This window comes from Microtus ochrogaster, chromosome 18 (genome assembly GCF_000317375.1).
Source record: "Microtus ochrogaster isolate Prairie Vole_2 chromosome 18, MicOch1.0, whole genome shotgun sequence".
Classification (NCBI taxonomy): Eukaryota; Metazoa; Chordata; class Mammalia; order Rodentia; family Cricetidae; genus Microtus; species Microtus ochrogaster.
In genome coordinates, this window is record NC_022020.1 from 47978684 (window position 1) to 47988999 (window position 10316).

Genomic DNA, 10316 nt, shown 5'->3' on the forward strand with positions numbered 1-10316 from the left:
CACAGCATGATTTAGCCTTCAGGGCTTCAGAATGTTAAAATGTAAGATGAAGATGAACTGTTTGTTATGGTTGCCGAGGGACTACAAAGCATGCATGAAGCCCTAGGCTTGGACAAGGAGGGAGAGAATCAGGAGATTTGCAGCAGGACAACCCAGTGAGTGTTAATTGGGTTTAGCTGGGGGTACATGCATGGACCAAGGATGTGGAGGGTCATTACCAAACAGGGTCTGAAACGAGCAGAAGCCTGGTGTGGATGAGGAGCGGAAGGAGTGAAGAATTCAGTTGGGACGGCAACGAACTTGAGGTATTGGTTAGACATCAAAATGGAAGCTAAAAATACAATGACTCAAAGATAAGTAGATCTGGAGAGATGCATGTAGGTGCTTCATTACCACAGAAGTGTTCTGTGAATAGTGATGTTCTCAGATGATTTCCATGGTCAAATGAGACAAAGCATTTAATACCTTAGAACAGTGTTTCCAAAAGAAATGTTTATTGTCTTTGTTGTCTCTGAAGTCATATCATCATCATCATCATCATCATCATCATCATCATCATCATCATCATCATCATCGTGAGTTTTCTGGTATAGATTCTATTTCAGGAAATACTATTCATTTCCTTACGGCCAGTTCTTTAAATGAAAAAAATAAATGGGTCCAACAGGGAAAGGATCCTGTCTATACACCAAGTTATCTATAGTGGCCTTGAGAAAGGTTTTGCATTAGATCGGCTGGCAGCTGCATTCAGGGTGAGAATTTGTTTGCCAGTTTTGCGATAGTCTTTGTGAAGGAAGAGCAGCCTAGAGTGGAGAGAAGCAAAGAAGCAGGCAGAGCCTGATGCTTGGAGCAGCCTGGAACAGCCCTGGAGCCAACTGCTTCCTCCAATTGTTAGTGGAAAAACCCTGAACCAGTTACTTAATCTCCCTGTGTTGCACTTTCTTTATCTATAAGTGGAGCTGTTGCTATCTCATGACCTCCTGGGTTACAACGAGAAGCAAGTCAGTATCTGTGATGTGGCCAGGATTAACTTGGCAGATAATTTATGCTACATTAATTACTGATATTAAACCCAGAGCCTCCGTGGAAAGGTCTATTATCGACAGAACTCAGAAAACATGTTACAGAGAAGAAGAAATGGGCCGTGTAAATTAAACTGAAGGACTCCGATATGCGAACTGCCTGGTGTTGTGGCCTAAGGCAAGGAGATGCGGGGTCTTGTGGACTTTGAAAGGAAGAGACAAAGGGGCTGCGGTGATCAAGCCGTATCTGTCAGAGGAGAGGCGGGAGGAAGCAGGGCTGATGAGGAAACCACAGGGGATGAAGCTGATTATGGGAAAGGACAGAGGAAGAGAGGACACTTTAGGAAGAAAACACGGTGGTCTGTCTCCGAAGCAGAGTCTTCTGCTGGGGAACAGAAGGAAAGTAACTTCCTGGGTCATTGTCTCAGCTACTTTCTGTTGCTGTGGTATAACACCATCACCAAAGGCAACTTATGGTACAAAAGGGTTATCTTGGCTGGCCATTCCCGAGTTATAAGAGTCCATCATGGCAGCGGGTAGCTGGCATGGCAAGGGAAGCATGAAGCTGAGCGTTCACATCTCAGTCCTAGGCCTGGAGCAGAGAGATTAAACTCTCAAACCCTGCCCTGGTGATGTACTTTCTTCTGCAGGGCTGTTCCTCTGAAACCTTCCCTAAACACTACTACCAAGTGTGAGTCAAGTGTTCAAATACCTAAGCCATGGAAGACATTTCTCATTCAAATCATGACAGGCAAGGAGAGGTCAAGGTGTTCCAACTGTGTCTACTGACTGTGGGCAGGAAACACGGAGAAACCAGTCCTGGCACTTCCTTGTACTATATAACAGTCCCTCACCTGGCCTGTTTCCAGACACAGAAAGTGATAAGGTCAAATCAAGTGACCTTGAGATCAGTTTCTGGTACATCCTAGACAATTGGTACTTGCTATGGACTCTGAAAATAAGAAGCATACTTTTTGTTATTATTCATCATCATGTATGTTACATACCAGGAACTGGACTTGAGCACCTTTGTGTTATTTTCCTTCATCATCTTGGGGTTTATTCCTATTTCTGTACAACCTTATAAGAGAGGCAAAACTATTCCCACTCATGGACTAGAGCGTGGAGGTTTAAAGACACAGGACAGTCTGCCCCAGGTTGTACAGGAAGTACTAGAAGAAGGGCTTCAAACGGCCTCCATCTGATCACAAGCCCGTCTCCATCACTGTCATAGGACTCATCCCCAACTGTCTAAATCAAGAACAAGGCTGTACACTCTGCCTGCTGCGGAAGAAGCGTCCTGTTGCCAGGGTCTCATATTTGAGCTTTGCTACGCCACTGGAGCTAAGAGGCAGTAGCTTCCAATCACTTATGGGAACAAGGACAAATAACCAAGATTTTGAGCCAAGCGCCCCATTCATGATTTCTAAAAAGAAAGGCAAGATAGTAGAGCTTGGAAGTTGTTGGCCATGAGCCTGTGGACTTTGCTCAAGCCCCTTCCCCAATTTTCTTCATTCACCTCACTTCCCTTTATGCTCACCTCCTGAGCTCTCACCCCCACTCCCAGAATGCACACATGCACACATGCAAGCACAGGTGCTCATTCGGTTTTCTCTAGGAAGACTCACTGACTGAGTTAGAAACCTCATCTGTAGGCTTTGGCATTGTTCTACACACTGATTCACAATCACACTTGTCTAATGGTAGGGTCATCCCCCAGTGTGCTGGTCATACCATTTATATTCACAATATCCCAATACAGGGACATGGCTAAAGAAGATAAGTACATGACATGCAGGTGCATGGATACCCCTCCCCCAGACCTTGACACTCTTAGAGTACCTTACAGGCTAACCACTGCAAGGAAATGAAGAAGGAGGCAAGGTCCCCGGTTCAGATTGGCAATTAGTATATACACTTGACCCCTGCATAATGTGGTAAATACCATGACACACCTACAAACTTGATTTGATGGGCAGTTGGGAGCTATCTTAGGTCACTGCCTCACCTTAGACTCTTAAGAAGAGCGAGTATTAGGTAACACGAGGACTCCAGCCAGAGACTAATGGAAGTTTTAAAAAAGAAAATGAATCGGTGTGGCTGTTCAGAAAGTGATTAGGTAGAATTTATTCAAGTGTACATATTCTTTCATCTAGAATTGCGTTGTTACAAAGCTCTTTCTTAAATGTGAGATGTGAAAGCTACTCCAGTAAAGAAATATTCTTTAGCCCTAATTGTTCAGGAGAGTAAATAGCTAAACAAATGAGAAGAAAACCATATACTATATTGTGATATGCAGACATTAAAGAATGCACTAGAAGGCTGGAGAGATGGCTCAGAGGTTAAGAGCACTGACTGCTCTTTCAGAGGTCCTGAGTTCAATTCCCAGCAACCACATGGTGGCTCACAGCCATCTGTAATGAGATCTGGTGCCCTCTTCTGGCCTGCAGGGATACATGCAGGAAGAACCCTGTATACATAATTAATAAATAAATAAATCTTTTTTTAAAACTAAAAGAATGCACTAGATATATGGGGAGTGACTCAGGAACTTGTCCTCATTGTAGTATGAGAAAAAAAAGTGATTCAATGTTTACTTTGTTCAATCTGATAGCACTTCCTCTACTAAGCCTGAATCTATTGTCAGCTCTAGTGGTCATTCTTCATGCTATTGCATGCACATCAAAAATTTACAGCCATGTAGTACTAAGAATGATTATGAAAAGACAATCTGTTGTAAAGACAATGGAAGAAGTGTGGGAAGGGATTTGCACTCAACAGAGGCTGCTTTTGCTAGATGTGTCAAGAAAGAGGAGAAAACATCCTGAAAACGTTCATTCAGGCTTTGGGGAGAGGGCTCAGTCAGGAAAGCACTGTTGCACAGTCATGAGGACCTGTGTTTGGATGCTCAGCATCATGCACGTAAACTCCACCAGTTTATAGCTGCAATTCAAGTGTTCGGGAGGTGCCGAGAGGAGGCTCTCTGGAGTGCACTGTCCAGCCTAGCTGAGCTGGTCAGTTCCAGGATCACTGAGAGACACTGGTCTCTAAACATAAGGTGGGAAGTGACTGGAGATAACAGCCTCTGGATGGCACACTCAAATTTAAGCATGCCCACACTCATACATACACACGCAAGAACTCTTCATTCAACTGGTTGCCATGGAGCTGGGTTGGAAAGCCCCCTGGGATGCTGGTGGTTAGACAAGGAAGGAGAGGATGACCCAGCAAACAGATCAAGGTACAGAAGTGGGAACCTTGCATCTCTGCTTGAGAAACAGCAAATATTCCTTGAGGTGATCTTGCCCCTGTAAGTGAGAAGCGAAAATGAAACAGGAGAGTTGGACTGTGTGGACTGGAAGTCTCTGGATGCTGAGATGAAGAGTCTCAGGTCTAAATAAACCACAAAAGGAGGTAGCTCAGGCCACAGAAAGTGCAATCGGGAAGAATGTAGATGACAAGCTAAGAGAGACCATTCCACGGGAATGTGACCAGGAGCCCTGTGCCAGATTTAGCAAGGGTCAGGATTTGGTGCTTCTTCGAGTAGCTAATAGTTTAGGTTTAAGAGGTGGGGCTAGGGACTGGGGGAGGAGACAGCTGAGGCAGGAGAGACAAGGATAATGTCCTTTTGATTTGTGCAATAGTACCCATCTGTCAGGTTGTGCTTCCACAGAGTTCTGTGTTCTGGAATATACTCACATTTCTAATACCTAGCCATTTTACCCTAGCATGAGGGCAGGAAGGGGATTTACAGAACAGCAAAGAAGTAAAATTAGAAATTGTTAGGTTTTTTTTTCCTTTAAGAACGCGAGGAGGAAGGATGTAAGACGAAACCAGGAAATGAAAATGATGATGACAAAAACAACGAGGAAGCTTCTAGAAGAGAGCTGGGGCTGCCTGGCATGGTTCTGGGGACCAATTTTCTATGCTGAGTGTGTAGGTATGTTATCTTTGCATGCAACTTGCTGGTGGGTACTTTTTGACCATCCAGCAGATAGACAGGGCTGCAGATCACTCTCCCTCAAAGATTCCCTGAAGGATCACCTCCATCAGTAGGGTCCATTGTACTTCAGCAAAGGGGCCTCCGAGGTGGACACAAAGAGAGAGGTGGTAGGAAGCCTGGCTCCAGCCGTGGTGGCCCTTCTTGGTCCTTCTTGGAAGTTAGTGTTTGCACACGTTCTTCCTGGTGTTCAAAAACTTTCTTCTCCCCCATGTAACAGCCCATGCTTACTCATTTCTTGGTTTTGAGCTCAGTTATCGCTTCCTCTGGAAGCCAGTCTCCCTCCCCTCCATCCACGACTGAGCTCCTTGCTATCTCAGTGCACATCACAATTCTATACCTTTGATTTTATTCGTGAGACTTTTCTGCTTGTAGCTTTTCCCAAAAGACTTCAGGGCCTCGGAGAGACAGCACCGATTTTTCTTTGCTCTTGCTGAAGGCCATCGCCGCTAGAGCTCTGTGCATGCTGACACTGAAGTCATTGCTGTGAGAGGCAGTCTCCATTGCCCCGTGACTTTTCTTCTCCATTCTGAGCGTTCCCAGTCCCTTGAGTCAACACGTGAGTCTTGAGCCCCACGGGGGTCGCTTATCAGGTAGTTCACATATCAGATATTCACATTATGACCTATAACAGTAGTAAAATTATAGTTATGAAGCAGCAACAAAATAATTTCATGGTTATTGAGGAACTGTATTAAAGGGCCGAACCACTGCTTTAAGGATTGTAGGACTAGGATTGTGATCATTTGCTTTCCCTCCAGGGCCCTGTCATTGAGGCTGATCAGCCCTGCATGGTGTTTCCTCATGACCATCATCACCCTCAAGGCTCACAGCCAACGCCTTATTCAGTCTTTTTCCAACATCAAGTCCCGCTTCCTCTACAAGCTGTCTGTTGTCAAACAAGGCGCATTTCCTTCCTCATATTTAAACAGTGGGTTCCCAGGGCTACAAGACAAAACTGCTCTGGGGTCACTTCTTTTAAGTTCTTGGTTCCCTCTGCATCACTTCCTCAGTGCCTTGAGCCCCCTCTTCATCAGAATTGCCCCTGTCACTGCAGTGAGGTTTTGGTTGCTTGTTTTTATCATTACTGCAGCTGAATTTTCCATCACTTCTAGCCTTTGCCCACACCGGCCCTTCTTTATGCTAGCTGCCTCAGGAATTTTCCCAACTGCACAGTGTGCTCCTGTTTTTTATCGGTACGGGGACTTCAATGAATTCAACCCTACCCTCACTGTCTGTAGCAGTGCCTGGCATTCGCAGACTGCATCTGGCCCGCAGATGTTGTTTTTGATTTAGCCTGCAGAGTTGAAAGAATTAATCAACTTCCGACAGTTAAAGTTGGAGATGCACATATACTTTTAGCAGTTTAGCTTCTCATAAAATCATCAGCGAACCAGTCATATCAGAAATGTAAAAATAAGAAGTTAGAGTAACATAGGAGAGTTCCCTCCATTGCAACACATGGTCTTGAGTTGACCAGTCTTCTCCAATAAGTTCTTATGGTTTTCAGCTGTCATCTGTCAACACACCAACAGAGATTCCTTCCACTGTGCCATTTCTTTAGTGTTAGCTTCCTTGATTTCTGAAGGTTCTGACCTTGCTATCCATATTTGCTTGTAAGAATACTCAACTTCAGACCAGGGAAATTGCTCAGTGGTTAGAGCATTTGCTGTAACCAGGGCTGGAGTTCAAATCCCCAACACTCACATAAAATAGTCTGGTGTAGCTGTATGCAGTTGTAACCCCAGAGTTGTAGGAGGGTGGGAACACGAGAGTCGGTGGGACTTGCTCGCTGCCAACTAGTTACAAAACATGGCGAGCGTAAGTCTAGTGAGAGAATTTGTCTCAAGGGAGTGAGGCGGAGTAGCCGATATCTTCCTTTGGTGTCTACACGTGCAGGGGTGTGCAAATTCACACTTGTACCATGCACTCATACACACACACACACACACACACACACACATGCATGCACACGCACATGCATACACACATTTACATGACACTTCAAATTGACAGGTCATCTTTATTTTTTCTGTGTGTAGGCTGAAAACCTGGATATTTAAAATTTTCATTTTTGCCTTTCCCTACCCTTTTCTCCAGTAAACATGCTTTCCTTTCAAGAAGCTAGAGTTCAAGCAGAGGAGATACCTGCTTATCTGCAGCCGTGGATGTTAACCGGGAACACTTGACTCTGTTTGTGCTATTTTTTTCACACTACTGGGTTCACTATCTAAGTAGGTCACGTCTTATCTCTTGGTATCTCTCTCAACTCATCAATTAAAGTAAGTTCAAATCACCCTTCACTTTCACATTCCAGCAATTGTCTTATTGAGGTAAAACATACAGACACATAAGCATTTTAAGTATATTTCATGCATTTTATGAGTGTATTTCAGTTAATTCTTTTTTAGTTTATGTATGAAATAATGTGTTCCATTATGACATCGTCACATATTGTATGTTACTGAATGTTCATAAAAAGATTCCTCTTCTGGGCATGGGGGTTTGTGTTTAGAATTCCAGAATTTTGGTGCAAAGGCCAGAGGTTTGCAAATTCAATACAGGCCTGAACTGCATAGCAAGTTTTGGGCCTAAAAGAGACAAGAATATTCAACAACAAACTGTTATTTTGTAAGTAGTGCCTGATGGGAGACAGCACACCTGCCTGTATTAGCTCTGTTGATCTTTGTTGTCTAGAGAGACAGGCAGAACTGCACGTAAGGATACAGACCACTTTCGGTCTCCCCGCTAATGTCAGGCCAAACTGAGATGTGAACTGAGTCTCCCCATTTCCTCAATTCCCAACTGCATCATGGGAATCAGGGAGACAGGGAGGTGGAGACAACACTGCCTCAAACAGGTGCACATAAACCCTAGGCCTTCTGCACATAAAAAAAATCAACTCTCAGTCATCTTCCAACTTGGTCCCTTCTCCCTGACCTCTGCTCCCCTGCTGCAACTTCGGTAACTTCTCCCTTTACTTCTCGAAGTTTGCAGCTAAACATTCCATGCAGTGGCTCATTCTGGAATCAGTTTGATCAAGAGTCTCTGTGATGGAGAAACACAGGGCCAGCTTCCTTCCTTTATTGAGTCACAGTGACAAAAGCCACAGAACCAGAGACAGGAAGTGCTCTCTTCACGCACATGACAGTGAAATCCAGAGGCAGACTCCTGTAGATTTGAAGGTGTTAGTATCATCCAAAATTTCCCTGGCGTTTTCACTCCAAACCTGTGCATATTAGGAAAGGCCCTCAAGTCATCTTGGTCCTTCTTCCTGCCAAGGATAGTGAACCTGACTCTCAGAAGAATAAAATGTTTGGTGGAAGGATATGGTTGGCATGTGACAGCCATCAGTAGAAACCTATTTTAAGGACTGACCCCTATTCCCTAGTGGTCCACACACCTCTCGGTCAGACTTCGGACTTTTGCTGCTCGTGCACATTAGAGCTGCTGTCTTTCAGCGACTCTCTGACTCCTGTGATGCTGGTGCTGAGATCTGCAAACTCTATTTCTGAGCATTTCCTGCTGGATAGCTTGATGACCATGCTGGCAGGGAAGGACAGTTGCTGCTTAGCCTCCAGCTCCTTTCAGCACCCCTGGACGAGCTGTTCCCCTGCTCTGAAGTCCAAGCTTTAGTCAGATGATTCTTCCTCTTTCTGGGCCCTAACTGTTACCCAAACGTGAACTTCCTATGCACGGCATCTCTCTGGCAGCCTCTCCATTTCCCTTCTGTTCTCTCATTCTTGCTGGTGGTAGCGTCTTCCGGAAGTTACTCACACACGACCTTCTCAGCCTTTTGTCTGACAACCTTCTGATAACTGCGCAGCACGTTCTTTGCATTAAGAGCCTTTCATTTGAAACAACCAGCGCAGCGTCTCATCTCTGAACTCAACTTTAAGCAGTATAAAACTTAAAAACTTTCCTAGTTCTTCCCTCCTTTTACCTTATGAATAGCTGCACAGCCACAAGATAAGTAATATCTGAAAAATCAGATGGGGCATAAACATTCATCAAGAGGTCATTTGCTCAGGATCCGTTCAGGTTCTGAAACAGGTGACATGTAGCCAGGACCACCAGGAGTCTGAAGTCTTCCACGGAGGACAGGTATAATAAGAGCTGTGATGATGGGGGCACAGGGAGGACAGGAGCAAGGCCTCGGATCAGAAGTGATGAGCTGGCAGAATGCTAGCACACACTTAGAAAGTAAGATGTCACTGAATGAGAATCAAGTAGGAATTCATTCGTCAAACAAGTTTGTGGGTTACCGGAGGCTGGTAAGAGACATCGAGGGCAGAGATGAGAGGTAAGAAAACGTGTCAAAGCCTGTTCAGGTGGAGTTGTTTTGCTCCTCACCCCCAATCAGAATGTGACCTTAATTGTCAATAGGTCGTTGCATATATAATTAGTAAAAATGAGGGCATAGGGTAAGCTTCCTGTTCAAAATAACTGGTGTCCTTAGACGGGGCCAGATCTGGATGTGGACAAGTACAGAGGCAGAGTCCCGTACAAGTGGGAGGACAAGATGGAAAGGATTGTCTGCATTCCAAGGAATACCAACACTGCCAACAAACCATAGAAGCCAGGAAGAGAGCCCACAGAACAAGATAAATTCTCCTCCTCGGCCTCTAGAACCAGTCTGTCCTCATAACACCACAATTTCAGACTCAGACTGTGGGATATGACACCTTCTTGGGGGCTGGAGAGATGGCTCAGTGGTTAGGAGCATTGCCTGCTCTTCCAAAGGTCCTGAGTTCAATTCCCAGCAACCACATGGTGGCTCACAACCATCTGTAATGAGGTCTGGTGCCCTCTTTTGGCCTGCAGGCATACACACAGACAGAATATTGTATGCATAATAAATAAATATTTTTTAAAAAAAGACACCTTCTCATCCAAACCACACAGTTTCTGATACTTTGCTGAGATAGTAGCTGATACAAACCAGCAAAATAACAAGAGGACTCGTGGTGGGTGAAAAGCTCCACATAGCTTGTTAAGTTACAGTTTTCAGGCAGTCAGTGCTTGTAGGATGTCAGGATCTGGGCTTACAGGAGTTAGTTCAGTTAACTTTCAGGACCACGAGAAGAGGCAGCCATGACCTACTGTCCGATTTTCACAAATAAGGAGAGAGAATACAGACAATTTCTATGACTAGACTAAGGTTACTCATTTCACACTTGATTTTAAGGTTGGGCTTTGAAACTAGACTGAGAATCGATCATTAACACCGTAACCCATGAATGTAGATTTTTATCTTGAGAGTAATACCAATATATAGAGACTTTCAAAGATTC